Source organism: Tamandua tetradactyla, chromosome 1 (assembly GCF_023851605.1).
Source record: "Tamandua tetradactyla isolate mTamTet1 chromosome 1, mTamTet1.pri, whole genome shotgun sequence".
NCBI lineage: Eukaryota > Metazoa > Chordata > Mammalia > Pilosa > Myrmecophagidae > Tamandua > Tamandua tetradactyla.
This window is the reverse complement of record NC_135327.1, coordinates 193480570-193495956: the sequence shown is the minus strand read 5'-3', so window position 1 is coordinate 193495956 and position 15387 is coordinate 193480570. Positions and strand designations below refer to the sequence as shown.

General features: G+C 40.0%; 2 pseudogenes; one reads left to right on the top strand and one right to left on the bottom strand.

Annotated features, from left to right (window-relative positions):
* Positions 1 to 4363: 4363 nt before the first annotated feature.
* On the bottom strand, positions 4364 to 5417 carry LOC143682267 (actin-related protein 2/3 complex subunit 1A pseudogene; annotated as a pseudogene).
* A 697-nt stretch (positions 5418 to 6114) lies between these two features.
* On the top strand, positions 6115 to 7741 carry LOC143673965 (beta-1,4-galactosyltransferase 5 pseudogene; annotated as a pseudogene).
* The last annotated feature ends 7646 nt before the right edge of the window (positions 7742 to 15387 follow it).

The window sequence follows — 15387 nt, the reverse complement described above, 5'->3', positions numbered from 1 at the left end:
CATCGCTGAGGATAGAATCTAATCAAAAGTTTCTACCCTACAGTATTGAATCATGAATAAAAGAAACTGCTGCCCCCACAAGATTGGATCAGATTAAAACATGGCTTTTCTGGGATACATAATAGCTTCAAACTGGCACAGTTTCAAATATGTAAAAGTCAGTGGGTTCACATAAAAAAAATGGACATTTCCATCTTTTAAAAAACTGACACATTCAAAAACAAAACATGAAACTATAAAAGTTTTAGAAGAAAACATACGAGACCATCGAGTTCTTAAACATGCTGTTCTAGTTTTCTAACTGCTGGAATGCAATATATCAGAAACTGAACAGCTTTTTAAAAAGGGGAATTTAACATGTTATAAGTTTACAGTTCTAAGGCCGCAAATAATGTCCCAATTAAAGCAAAGATATAGAAATGTTCAACCTAAGGCATCCAGGGAAAGACAGCTGTGTTCAAGAAGGCCAATGACATTCAGGGTTTCTCTCAACTGGAAACATGGCGAACATGGCAACGTCTTCTAGCTTCCTCTCCAGGCATCTTTCTTCATGAAGCTCCCCTAGGGGCATTCTCCTTCATCTCCAAATGCTAGGGGACTCTGTAGTTCTCATTTCTCTGCTGCTTTCGTTATTCTTGTCACTCTGCTATGTTGCTCTCCTTTCGTTCTCAAGCATTCTCCAAAATGCTTCCTCTTTTAAAGGATTCCAGTAAACTAATCAAGACCCATGTGGACTGGGTGGACTCACATCTCTGTGGAGATAATCTAATCAAGTTACCAACATACAGTGCTGAATAAGGTTTAAAAGAAATGGCTGCCTCCACAAGATGGATTAGGGTTAAAATGTGGCTTTTCTAGGGCACATAATCCTTTCAAACCAGTGTACATGCCAACAAAATCACAATCCATAACAGAAAAGAAATTGATAAATTGGACTTCATATAAATAAAAAATGTTTTAGCTTTGTGAAAATATCCTGAAAAGAGGATGAAAAAGACAAGTTGGGAGAAAACATTTGCAAACTAAATATCTAACAAAGGACTTATATCTAGAGCACCCACAAAATGGAAAAAGAGCAAACAATTGAATTAGTATATGGACAAAAGATATGAAGAGACATCTCACCAAAGACAATATAGAGATGGATAAAAGTACATGAAAGGCTACTCAACATCACTATGCCATCAGTGATCTACAATTCAAAGAACAATGAGCTATGACTATATACCTTTGAAACAGTTGAAACAAAAAATAGTTACTGTAACAAATGCTGTGGAGGATATAGGAAAACTGGAATCACTTATATGTTGCTGGTATAAGACTGGGAGGACTATAGAATGTTTCAGCCACTCCTGGAAAATAGTTTGGCATTTATTAAAAAATAAAACATATGCTTACCATATAACCTAGCAGTTGTACTCCTGGGCAAATTTGTCCCAGGAAAATGAAAATGTATGTCCACACAAAAACTTACATGTGATTATTCATAACCGCTTAATTTTAATAGTCCCAAACTGGAAACATCCCAAATGTACCTCAATAGGTAAATGGTTACTCAAATTGTGGTGCATCCTTACCACAGAATATTACTCAGCAAAAAGGAAGGAAGCACTGATTCACACAGCAACTTGTGTGGATCTCAAGGACATTCTGCTGAGTGAAAAAAAATAATTTGAAAAGGTCACATACAGTATGATTCTGTTTACATAACATTCACAACATGACAAAATTAGAGAGATGGATATTAGATTAGCAGGTATGGTTATAAAGGAATAGCTCAAGGAAGATCTTTGTGGTGATGAATAGTTCTATATCTTGACTGATTTTGCTTCAACAGAGATGGTCATGTGGTTTTTCCCCTACAACTTTTTAATGCGATTTATGTTATTAATTGATTTTGTTGTTTTGAACCACCCTTGTGTATCTGGTATAAAACCCACTTGGTCATGTAGAATAATTCTTTTAATGTGCTGTTGGATTTGATTTGCAAGTATTTTGCTGAGGATTTTAGTATCCATATTGATTAGAAAAATTGGTCTGTAATTTTCTTTTCTTGTATCTTTGCCTGGCTTTGATATTATGGTGATATTAGCTTCATAGAATGAGCTAGGTAGTGTTACCTTTTCTTCCATTTTGGGGGGAAGTGTTTGGGCAGGATTGATATTAATTCTTCTCAGAATGTTTAGTAAAATTCACCTGTAAGTCATCTGATCCTAGACTTTTCTTTGTTGGGAGGTTTTGATGCTTAATTCAATCTCTACTTGTGATTGGCTTGTTGAGGTCTTCTCTTTCTTCTATAGATAGTGTAAATCATTCACATATTTGTAGTGAGTTGTCCATTTCAACTAAGTTGTCTGGTTTGTTTGCAAACAGTTGCTCATATTATTCTCCTATGATCTTTTTTATTTCTATGGGGTCAGTAGTAATGTCTCCCCTCTCATTTCTGATTTTATCTATTTTTTTTCTTTTTTTTGTCAGTCTAGCTAAGGGTTTATCAATTTTATTCATTTTCTAAAGGAACCAGGTTCTGATTTAGTTGATGCTCTCTCTCTCTTCTTCTATTCAATATAATTTATTTCTGTTCTAATCTTTGTTATTTCTTTCCTTCTGTTTGTTTTGGGGTTTGTTTGCTGTTCTTTTTCTAGTTCCTCCAGGTGTGCAGTTGGGTCTTCAATTTTAGCTATTTCTTCTTTTAGGGCAATAAATTTATCTTTCAGCACTGACTTTGCTCTAACCCATAAGTTTTGATATGTTGTGTTCACCTTTCCATTTGTGTCATGATATTAACTTATTTCTCTTGTAATTTCTTCTTTGACTTACAGATTGTTTAAGACTGTGTTGTTTACTTGTGTCTGATGTTCCTTTTATCTACCTTATCAACAAATGAGTAAAACAAATGGAATAAAAATAAATAATGGGGGAACAAATGTTAAAATAAATTTAGATTGAAATGCTAGTGATCAATGAAAGGGAGGGGTAAGGGGTATGGTATATAAGAAATTTTTTCTGTTGTCTTTTTATTTCTTTTTCTGAATTGATGCAAATGTTCTAAGAAATGATCATGATGATGAATATGCAACTATGTGATGATATGAATTACTGATTATATATGTAGAACAGAATGATCATAATACAAAATGAAATAAAATAAAGATTGTGTTGTTTAATCTCCATATATCTGTGAATTCTTCAGGTCTCCACCTGTTGTTGATTTCCAGCTTCATTCACTATGATTAAAGAAAGTACTTTGTATAATGTCAGTCTTACTAAATTTATTGATACCTGTTTTGTGATCCAACACATTGTCTATTCTGGAGAATGATCCATGAGCACTTGAGAAGAATGTATATTCTGATATTCTGTTTCTGTTTATCTGTGAATATTTTAACTCTCTCTCATTTGTGAGGAACAATTTTTTCAGATAAAGAATTCTTGGCTGGCACGTTTTCCTCAATTAATCTTTCCTTTCACTTTTCTTTCTGGAACAAAAGTATTTGTGCACTTCGTGTTGTCATTCAAATTCCTAAGACACTGCTCAATTCTTTGTATTGTTTTCTTTATCTGTTTTTCTGACTGCAGGAGTCAATTGTCCCATCTTTTAGTTCACTGATTCTTTGTTCCGCTTGTTCAGATTTGCTATTGTACATCCCTGGTGTATTTTAAATTTCTACCCTTCTCCTTCTCATCCCCATAATTTCTGTTATGATTCTTTTTATCCTTCAAATGCTTCTTTATGCTCACCCATTGTCTTCTTAATATCCTTTAGCTCTTTATCCATATTTTCTTCATCTTCTTGAATTGATTTAGAAGATTGTTTGGACGTCTTTGATTAGCTGTTTCAGCTTCTGAGTTTCCTTTGAAGTTATAATTTGTTTCCTTGACTGAACTACGTCTTCCTGTTTCTTAATGTGGCTTGTAATTTTTTTGCTGATGTCAAAATTATCTTGATGAGTTAACTCTGAAGGTAATTTCCCTCTCTTGTCTGGCATGTTTGTTGATTGACTTTGTGTTTCGGCTCTTTTTTTTTTTTTACATTTATTATTTTTATTTAAATTTCTAGCAGACAATTTACATACCTCCCTCCCCTTTCTTTAAGTTAGTGTAACAATTTTCCATAATAGATTGATTAAAGAGAAGCTCTGGTCAAGAATGTAATGAAAACAGCAAAAAAAAAAAAAAAAAAAGCTACTGCTTCTTTTAAAAGACCAACAAGTTCACCAATTATATTCAAACAAACACACAAATGATATTTGAACACTATGTTCTCAGTGTTTCTCGGCCTGGCTTTCCTCTCCATCATACAAACGGCAGAGCTATGGTCAGTTGCAGTCTGTCATGCTAAATCCTGGAGGTTCACTCAGCTTCACGTTATTCGAAGGCCCTGTATAGAAGACTCTAAAGTCTTGAAATCCCAAATTGTCATGGCTCCATCGATGCCAGTAGTACAAAATTTGGGACAGTCTTGCTTGTCCACCTCATATATAGACACTTGAGTGATGCTATTCTGATGCAGAGTCTTGAAGGCTGTATTGCGGTCCTCAGTTGTTGTCCATGTTGCGGAACCATTCCATGGCTGACATATTACGCTGGATACTCTGTTTTGGAAGGTCTAGTTTGGAGACGAAGTTCAAGCAACCGCGGTCATCGTATTGGGCAGCAGTCGTGGCCAGCAGCTACAACGCTATTCTCAGAGATAAACGATACACTTAGGAGCGGCAGGAACCCTGTTTTCAGAGTTGAAACCTGCACAATTTTTGAGGTATCAGCAACAGACACAGTGCTGTCATGGCTGACCCAGGCAAGGCGGCTCCCACTGGCAGAGAAGCTGACCCCGTGGGCCCAGTCACCAGTGCCACTGCCACTAAACTCTGACATCAGCTGGCCAAAAGGCATCTTGCTGCCCCATGGCGTACTGGCTGGCTTTTCATCCACTTCTTTAATGTAGGCAGGGAACACTCTGCATTTGAAGTCACAAGATCCCACTGCCAGCAAAATATTGTTGGGATGCCAATCCAAGCTGAGGACTGTGGAACGAATAGGCTTTTTAATGTGCTCGCTTACCCATCAGTCATTTTCAGAATCGAAGTAACAAACAGAAATGAGTCGCGCTCCACTTCCCACAGCAAATTTGTTTTCTAGTGGGGACCACTTCACAAAAGTGGCTGCACGATTAATTCTCAGGATCACCAGGGTTGGTTTCCAGATACCATCTTTCTGACTCCAGACATAGGCATTGCGATCTGCCCCACAAGTGACGATATGGTCGCTCTTGGGCGCCCAGTCAATACCTGTGATATGTCCATTGCGCTCTTTGAGTTCAAGAGCTTTCACCCACTGGCTTCCGTTTTTCTTATAGATGTGGACTTCGTGGTTATTGGGACTAGGGGCAATTTGGGTACGATCCCTGTTCCATGCATGGCAAGTGATTGGCTCTAGTAAAAACTGATGCAGAGACATTATTCTCAGTGTTCTCAAAGGGTAGAAAGCTGGGGTCAGGGTAGCTCCGCGGCGGCGGAGCGGAAAATTCGTGGACTCTGGTCACTGGACGCCAACAGGTTCAGGCGCGTGGGGGCAGAGATTTGGCTCTTCTTTGTTGTTTATTCTAGACCTTTAGAATAGTGCAGGATTAACTCTACAGGTTTTCTCAGCTATTCTTCATCTGATTTGTGTCCTGGATAGATAGTGTAATTTTGTTGTTGTTGTTGTTGACTTTGCAAATACTTTTTTATTCACTGCTCAAATCACTCTGGGATTTATCGGGGCATCATTCTGAACAAACCTACAAAATCTCATGTCCTACTCAAGGTTCCATGTACTTATGGTGTTCAATTAAACTGTCCATATAAGTTATATTAGGAGATGCACTAGTCAAAATATAAATTTTGTACCAATAAACATTTTTTGCTTTAACTCACACGTTAGTTTTAAAATATGAATTACCATCTATTTTCAACACCCTACAATACTGAAATTCCTTTGTTGCTTCTCATGCAAAAACATTTTTTAGGTGGCCCGGCCTGCGGCGGAGCTGGAGGCGGGAGGCGGCGGCGCCCGGGCGCGCGGGGCGCGGGGCGCGCGGGGAGCGGGAGCGGGCTGGGCCGCGGCGGCTGCAGCATGCGTGTCCGCCGGGCCCTGCGGCTGCCGCGTGGCTCGCTGCTCGCCGCGCTCTTCTTCTTCTCGCTGTCGTCCTCGCTGCTCTACTTCGCCTATGTGGCGCCCGGCATAGTGAACACCTACCTCTTCATGATGCAAGCTCAGGGCATCCTGATCCGCGACAACGTGAGGACCATCGGTGCGCAGGTTTACGAGCAGATGGTCCGCGGCGCCTACGCCAAGAGGAACAGCAGCGGGAACGACTCAGATTATCCTCTTGACTTGAATCACAATGAAACTTTTCTACAAACCACAACTTTTCTCCCTGAAGACTTCACCTATTTTTGCGAATCACACCTGCCCTGAAAGGCTCCCTTCCATGAAGGGCCCCATAGACATAAACATGAGTGAAATCAGCATGGATGACATTCATGAGATCTTCTCCCGAGACCCAACCATCCAGCTCGGAGGTCACTGGAAGCCCTCGGATTGCATGCCTCGATGGAAGGTGGCAATCCTTATCCCTTTCCGGAATCGCCGTGAGCACCTCCCCGTCCTTCTCAGACATCGGATCCCCATGCTTCAGCGCCAGCGCCTGCGGTTTGCATTTTATGTGGTTGAGCAAGCGAGCTCGCAGTCTTTCAATCGGGCCATGCTCTTCGATGTCGGTTTTCAAGAAGCAATGAAGGACCTGGATTGGGACTATCTGATTTTCCACGACGTGGACCACATACCGGAAAGCGACCGCAACTACTACGGGTGTGGGCACATGCCGAGGCACTTCGCGGCCAGGCTGGACAAGTACCTGTATCTGCTTCCTTACACCGAGTTCTTTGGTGGCGTGAGCGGCTTAACGGTGGAACAGTTTCGGAAAATCAACGGCTTCCCCAATGCGTTCTGGGGCTGGGGCGGAGAGGACGATGACCTCTGGAACAGAGTACAGAACTCAGGCTACTCCGTGAGTCGGCCGGAAGGTGACACGGGCAAGTACAAGTCCATCCCTTATCATCATCGAGGAGAAGTCCAGTTTCTTGGAAGGTATGCTCTGCTGAGGAAGTCAAAGGAACGGCAAGCCCTGGACGGCCTCAGCAACCTGAAGTACTTTGCAAACGTCACGTATGACGCCTTGTACAAAAACATAACTGTCAACTTGACGCCCGAGCTGGCTCAGGTGGACAAGTACTGAGGCCAGAGGACGCATGGTCGCTCCGCTCGCCGCCACCAAGAACGTAGCCCGGTGAGGGGGGTTCGAAGCCGACCCAGGAAGAGAAGAGAACTCCAGTGTCTAATGAAGGATCACAGGGTTCGAGGACGGAATGTGAAACACACACAAAATGCCTTCGCTGTGTTGGCCCCTGCGATGGGCTCACGCCAGCGTCATCAGGACTGGCTTTCTTTCCTCTTTCCACGAGACAGCCATCTGTCCTACTGCTCCTCCCTCCCCTGTCCTGCCCTAACTTCCTGTCTTAGCCATCACCTCCAGGGCCGACGGTGGTCCGTCGTGGTCCTCCCTTGAAACCTGCTCCCACGAATGACCTCTGGAGGCTCTGGGCCTCCCAGCAAAGAGGCGGGCCAGCCCCACGCCAGTCCACGGGCCTGCTGGTCTCTGCGGTTCCTTGTCTTTTTAAAGTACCCGCTTTAGGTGGGAGTTGGGGGGGGAGGGGAGGGACGGGAGCAGATCAATAAACATATATATAACAATCACTTCTTGAAGAAGTATAATTGTACATAAGCCGTGTAAGATGCCTTTTTAAGATTTAATTTTATAGCTGGCTCCAGTTCACACTGAGGGCTTTGCACATTAGATCCCTTCTTTGGTTGGCGAGTGCAGGGACGCAGCTAGAATGCAGGTGGGTGTCATCTCCCGAAGGGCTGTCACTTTGGAAGGAGCAGACGCGGGGCAGGGCGTGACCAGTGAGTCTCTCCCGTCCCTGCTGTCAGCCTCTTCCCGGAGGTCTCACACTTCTGCTCCAGCCTCTCTTCTTGTTGGGCTTATAAACTCCCGGCCTCTCCTCAGCAGGAGGCTGGTGCTTTTTGAGTGCTGCTCTGTCTGCCGGAGCAGTCCCTAGGGAGACTTACTGTGCCCAGCCCACGCACTCTGTACTTTCATCGTCAGAAAGAGAGAGAGAGAGTGGGTTTTTGTTTGCTTGCTTTTTTCTCTTTCGGAAACAGCCACCGTTTCTGAAATTCGTGCCTCAATTACCGTGGTTTTCAGTGATTCCTCTGTTTCCCCTTTTGGCCCCAGGAAGGTTCTCTGTTAACTCTTAGCTGGTGCAGAGAACGAACGCACAATCACTTGATGAAGGATTCAGCTGGGGGAGATGACAGGTGCGTGGTGGGCGAGCTGGGGTTCAGTCCACTCCAGATTGGGCTTTGCAGTGAGACCCACGAGGCCCCGAGCCCAGAGCTTGCCTGCTCCGCGTGCCTTGGGAAGGAACGTCCTCAGCCACGCACTTGCGCGCCTCGCCTTCCCTGAGCCAGGTCCCCCGTCGTGGTCTCTGCGGCTTCTGCAGAGTGCTGAAAGATTCCAGTTTCTCTCCCTCCTTTTCCACAAAACGTATTTATATATTGTGACTAGGAGTACTTTCTGAAGAGAACTTCGTATTTTTTTTAATTGCCTTGTTTGCCTTCGGTTTCCTTGATTCTCATGGTTTACATGGATTTGTGCAGGAGGGGTAGGCGTCTGTGGGGTCCGTGGACAGATTCCCGCCGATGAGGGAATGATTGGCCAGGCCTTGTTTTTTGTTTGTGTTTTTGTTGTTTTGGGGAGCAGAGTGTTGTTTAGAAAATAAATTGCATTGCAAAGCTCTTATCAGCTCGTATGAGAGAGCAGGAATCTGTCCTTGAAGATGCTGGTAAGTTGTGTCATATGTTTTAACAAAGCCCTGAGCATCCGTGCTTTAAGAGAACGTTATGGGAACATTATACACGGAAGTTCATTTGTTTTTCCTCCGTTTCATGGTGCATATAGCAATAAAGCTTTCTTCCCCCTTTCCCTCTCCTCCCTCCCCAGACTTTTGAGCTGTTCTGGGTCCTTCTCACTCTCCTCTTTTGTCACTGAGCAATGTGAGTTGCTTTCTGGGTGATAAGATGATGGATGTAAAGTGCAGTGATTTGCCAGGTCAGACTCATTCTTAAGGATGATAGCACATGCATGGCAGTGGTATGAGGTGGACTTGTCCAAAGTTCTATATTAACATACTTCTCACCAAAGACAAATCTGGCAAAAGCCTAACACCTGATTTTTAAGAGAACATGCTGATTCGAGGACAAAAGGAAAGGACTCTCTTCACTGCTTTAATTAGGGTCACTTAAATTCTCTTGCAGTCATGTATACGTTGGTTTTATTAATGTGGCATCTCTGAATGTGCACTGTTATCCACCAGGTTAGTTATTGTATGGAAAATGTGTTGTCCAAAATATACCGCCCGGCCTGTGGGCTGCTAACAGCATCAAATTCTCATGTTAAAAAAAGAACAAATAAGAACCAAATGTGACCTTGTGTTTATCTTGGCAGCTGAAATTCTTGAAAGCTGCCATGGTGATCCCTTAATCAACCTTGCTTTTGATTGCTGTGTATAAGGAAAGGTTAATGAAAAAATTACAAGCCTTTCTTTCCCTTTTCCGCTTGTTTTTCTGGTGGGGTTTTGCAGAAATCCTCATTTTGACATTATTGGGCCTTCGTCGGCTGTCCTCCCACGACGAGCAGCATCTGCAAGTGTTGACTGCATCTGCTGTGGCTGCTGAGGGCACCAAGCATCGCGGGCGTGTTTCCATTGCTGTTTTTTTGAGCTTGCTCTTATGTTTTAAGAGGTGGCAGGGGTACATTTTTGCACTGAAATCTAAAAATGTTTTAAGAAACACTTTTCACAAAAATAATCCTTTGTCATGACATTATTTACTCATGTGTTTGTACATTTTTGTATGTTAATTTATGAACGATTTTTTCAGTAAAAAATACATATTCAAGAACAAAAAAAAAACATTTTTTAATTTGTACCTAGTCACTATCATTGTACACTCTAGGCATTCCTATATTATACCATCTCAGTCTTTATCATCTATCATTCCTTCTGATTTCATTTGTGCCTCCAGCCCTCCTCCCTCTATCATTCTCACATTCAGCTTCATTCAGTGTACTAACATTATTGTATTACAGTTAGGTAGTATTGTGCTATCCATTTCTGAATTTTTACAATCAGTCTTGTTGCACAATCTGTATCCCTTCCACTCCAATGACCAAATATCTACCCTATTTCTATCTCCTGATGGTGTCTGTTCTTAACTGAAATTCTCCAAGTTCATTCATTAATGTTAGTTCATATCAGTGAGAAGATGGTGCAATTTTTAAGCCTGAACTTTTTGGGCAAAGTTTCATCCCCTGGAGAAATCTTCCTTTCCTCTGTTCCTTCTCTGGGAATCCTGAACTGTTTTTTGTTTGTTGTGAGAATTAAAATTTTATTTCTTTGTAAAAAATTTATCAAGAGTAGTTTAACAGTGCTTGACTTCTCATCAAATAACTTACTATATGAAGCTACCATCTTTTCTATGATGTGGCAAACTGTCATACTCCTAAGTTTGAATGAGCCTCCAAAACTGTATCCTTTGCACTTTCAATGTCATGAAATATCTTCAAGAGTTCCTTTAACATGAAGCTTCTTGCTAGAATCACTTCTTCTGAGAAACTGTCATCCTTTTCAGCACAACCACTTTCTTCATTTATGTCTTTAAGTCACCTTCATTAAGTTCCTCTGACTGCATATCTGAAGTCTCCTTGAAAAGCAGCAGTGTCAACATTCCCACAGTCAGCTATATCTTCTATAACTCCATTTCCATTCTATTTGGATCCTGCAAAAAAATTTGTATAGTACTCAAAACAAGGACTGCCTGTAATTCTTGGAATTTGAGGGTGAACTTCCTCACAGTATTTTTATCTGAACAAAGAGCTTCACCACATAGCTTAACATTAATCAACTAATGCTCACTGCTGAAATGATGAAACCAGCCTCTACTGACAGTAAAATGTTCTTTTTCAGTTTCCGCGTAATAAAACATTTTCTTTCAATGTAACAACTAACTTCAACGCTTCAGCCTGAACACTAATTAGACTGACTGGGATTTGTCTTTTACTGTAGTCTTCATTCCAAAGTTGAAGTAAACGCTCCATTTCAACCATGAGAGAGTTGCTGTTCCTAGTGCCATCTATGCTTTGTTAAAGTTTAGGGAATTCTTGTATCTTGCCCAAGACCACAGGTAATAGCGTCAGGAATCCATATGCTTGTCAGTCTCCAAATCATGTGCTTCCTATTATGCCACATTACTATGCCCCTTATATGCCATCCCATACTCAGCCTCCATACTCCACACAATTAAGTCCAGATACCACAAAGATTTTAGTTGTGCTCTCATCTGTCCTCAAAGCACTATCCAAATACTTTCCAAAGTTAACACTACACATTAAACTATAACCTGTCTGCTCATCATAGACTGAACCCCTGGAGGGTAGGAATTTTGTTTTTGCCTTATTTCCATCATTGGATTTCCTTAGCCTATCATGTGCATGATATAGAAGACATTATATAAATCTTTGTAGAATTGTCAAATGGAGAGACGAATTGGATTCGGGATAGTAAGAAAAGGAAGAAATACAAAGAATCATCAATGGAGGCGATGAGGAGGGGAAAACAAGCATACTTGAGCCATGGTTTCTGAATCCTGGTGGACTATATGTAGATTTTCTTCACAGCTTTTTCAAGTGATTCTAACACACAAATATCAGATCATTACTTATCACCTCTCAATTTTTTAGAATACTCAAAATGAGAGGAAAAGCTTAAATGATTTTTTTCATGGTGGGGATTGTTTGATCTGAGGTAAGAAATTGAAGATGTCAAAAAGGGAAACAATTATCTAAGGAGATATCATGGGGGTAGTGTGAGAGAAAAGGATTTAGAACTTTCTCAAAACAATCTTAGTGAGAAGAGATATTTATTCTATTGGATCAGTTAAGGGCATTTAAAAAAAGAGACCTGAACATAACTGGAGTGGCTGTGGTAAAGAGAGTTGAGGTCAGATGGTCTTCAGCTTAGTTCCTAGGAACTGTGGTCATCTCCTAAGAATGGTAGAGAGAAATGGACAAAATTGAGTGTATAGAATGGGATGTTGTGCTGGTTTGAAGGGATTATGTACCCCAGAAAAGCCATGTTTTAATCCTGATCAAATCTTGTGGGAGTAACCATTTCTTTTAATCCTTATCCAATAATGTAGTTTGGAACTCGATTAGATTATCTCCACAGAGATGTGACTTACCCAATTGTGGGTATTAACCTTGGATTAGAGGGAGATGGGACTCCACCCATTCCAGGTGGGTCTTGATTACTTTACTGGAGTCTTTTAAAAGAGGAAGCATTTGGGAGAAATCTTCAGAATGACCAGAATGACGCGAGCCAGAGCTCATGCAACCAGAGACCTTTGGAGATGAAGAAGGAATATGCCCCTGGGAGAGCTTCATGAAACAAGAAGCCTGGAGAAAAAGCTAACAGACATTGTCATGTTCTCCATGTGCCTTGCCAGTGGAGCAAGAAACTCGGAACTTCATTGGCCTTTCTTGAGTGAAGGTAACCTCTTGGTGCCTTGATTTGGACATTTTTATAGACTTGCTTTAATTGGGACATTTTCTCAGCCTTAGAACTGTAAACGAGCAACTTATTAAAATCTCCTTTTTAAAAAGCCACTCAGTTTCTGGAATATTGCATTCTAGCAGCTAGCAAACTTGAACAGATACTAGTCCCAGCTTTGAACCTTTTATTCTTTCTATGTTACTGTATAATAAGTCACATGGGAAAAGAGGAAATGATTTGGCATTGATTAAAAATAAAACATACTAACACTGAAGCATATACTTCTAGCCCATAAATCTCTGTATTGATATGGCAACGGGAACAGGGTGGTCCTTTTCTCTGTACCAGCATTCTTCAATGGTTTTTTTCTTCTTCTTCTTTTTTTTTTTTTGCTTTCACTTCTGACTTTGCTCCTTTAAATCTTATTTGTTCTTTGCAAAATTTTTTTTTATGCAAATGGAAAACTGTGCTTTTTTTTACAGTGAGGTCTTCACCTTTGTAGTGAGTATGTGAGTAGGAGGATGACCTGTTAAATGTGAAGAAAGGAGAATGTCCACTTTGGTAAGATTTTTTGAGGAATCACTAAAATCACTAATGAAATTGCTAATGAGTCTTATAAATTCTGCTGAGGTGAGATAAAGAATGTTTCATATTGTGTTTTGAAGAAGACATGAACCAGTCACTTTATTCCATCTCAAACATGAGCGTCTGATGAGCTGGGCAAAAGCTACAAACAAAATTCAAATAAGGGGAGTCAGAGTAAATTAATGTTAGAAAAGTAGTTCCATCAAGGTAATTTAATCAGTTGGAAATGTTATTTCACCCTTATTAAATTAATAAAAATAAAGAAATAACAACATTACTAGTAAGACTATGGGAAGAGATATGCTTATGCAAAGGTCTCATGCTTCTTGATGGGCAATCTGCATATATTACAGAAGCTTTAAAGGTATTCACATTTTTAGCTCAGTGATTTCTCATTTAAGAATTCATACTGTTGAAGCCATACAAAATAAGAAAAAAAATGCTATATGTTGAAAATATCAATATCAAGGCTATTTGCAGTAGTAAAACAGAAACAAAATAAATGTTTAACCTAGAGAAATTAAATCAAATCAACTAGATGTAATGTTATACAGGAATTAAAATGTTAAATAAGAATATCATGTAAATGTATGGAAAAGCATATACAAAATTAAAAAATAAGAAAATGACATACAATCATTATATTTGTAAAACTGCATTTATGCAAGTAGAAAATCAGGAGGGGCTTCTGAACAACATTGCTTTGAAGTATACCCTCTCCTCCAATTATAAAACAATGATACATGAAAAAAAAAGAAAATCTACTGACAGGCCAAAAACCAGATAAACATTAACATGGACAAGAAATGTAACCAAAAATGCAAAGAGGTAGGTGGGTTCTAGGTCTGGTTGCTGCAGTTAATAGAGACTAAAGGACTTCTATGAATGACACATGAGGAGATCCAGACATACCACTTGAAGTGGAGGGCTTGGTTGACATTCTGCCATGCAAAAGAGCAATCAAGAAAATGTGTCAACCACTGCCTTTGGCTATGGCTTAAGTGAAACTGCACACCTAGGGAGAAAGAAGGATGTAAAATACAGACAGTTGATAACCAACTATTTAACCATAGCAGGCCATGCTCTGGCTTAATGCCTAAATCTATGATATTCTCAATATCATTGAGGGGGACAAGCATTGAAAGAAGCACTGAAACCATACTTGGTTATGAATGAAGAGTCCCTAGGAGCCAAGTAGAGGCAACTATAAAAAGGCAGAAAGGATGGTGTAATGTACAAATGTTCTCCCACATACACAGAATCTTCATTCAAAATGGTCCTGCACGCCAAAATTCCAAATCCAAAAAGAGATTAATTCTGTGCAAGCCAATAACAACAAAATCAGAAAAAAAGTTTGCTCCTGAAAAATTAAAATAAAGCAAATCTGAAAAATATCTTAAAATAAGTATTTTTGAGTCACTAAAATATAAATGAATTAGAACACATTTTAAAATATGAGGAAATGAAACAAAAACCAGCAGAAATGATGTGGTAGATACTAAAAAGAACTTTGGTGCTTGTAGGGGTTCCAAAAATAAAAATTTTATGTTTACTTTAAATTACTGTATTTGCTTCAGAACTCTAACCCTTGAAGATTAATATTGGAATAGCCCATAAATATTTCCTGTTTAATAGTCTTTTCCTTTGTAAGTAAAAAATTAGTAAGACAGAAAGAACCTCAAGTACAGCTGCTTCTGAATCATACCAATCAAAATGTGGTCAATAGGAAAATTAGCTTCAAGCATTATGAACCACAGAAGGAAACATGAAGTGTTCTGTGGCAGGAGAATGAAATTAAATTTTGATTTCTGGTAGGTAAAACCAAATTGTTTGGTGGCCAAGGTAAACAAATATAAAAAAGATTGCACTCACCAGTTTAACAATCATACATTATTCATGATTTAGAAGGATCAATAAATGTAGGAAAATCAAGACACAGCATCAGCTATTAACTTCATCTAGTTTTCTAAAATCAACGGTTAATCACTATACCCTTTTGTTTTTCTAGAGCTGCCACACCAGAAAATTAAAGGAAGAAATGGTAGTTTGTATTTCCTCTGGTTCTTTTTACTTCTTTATCACAGGTAAG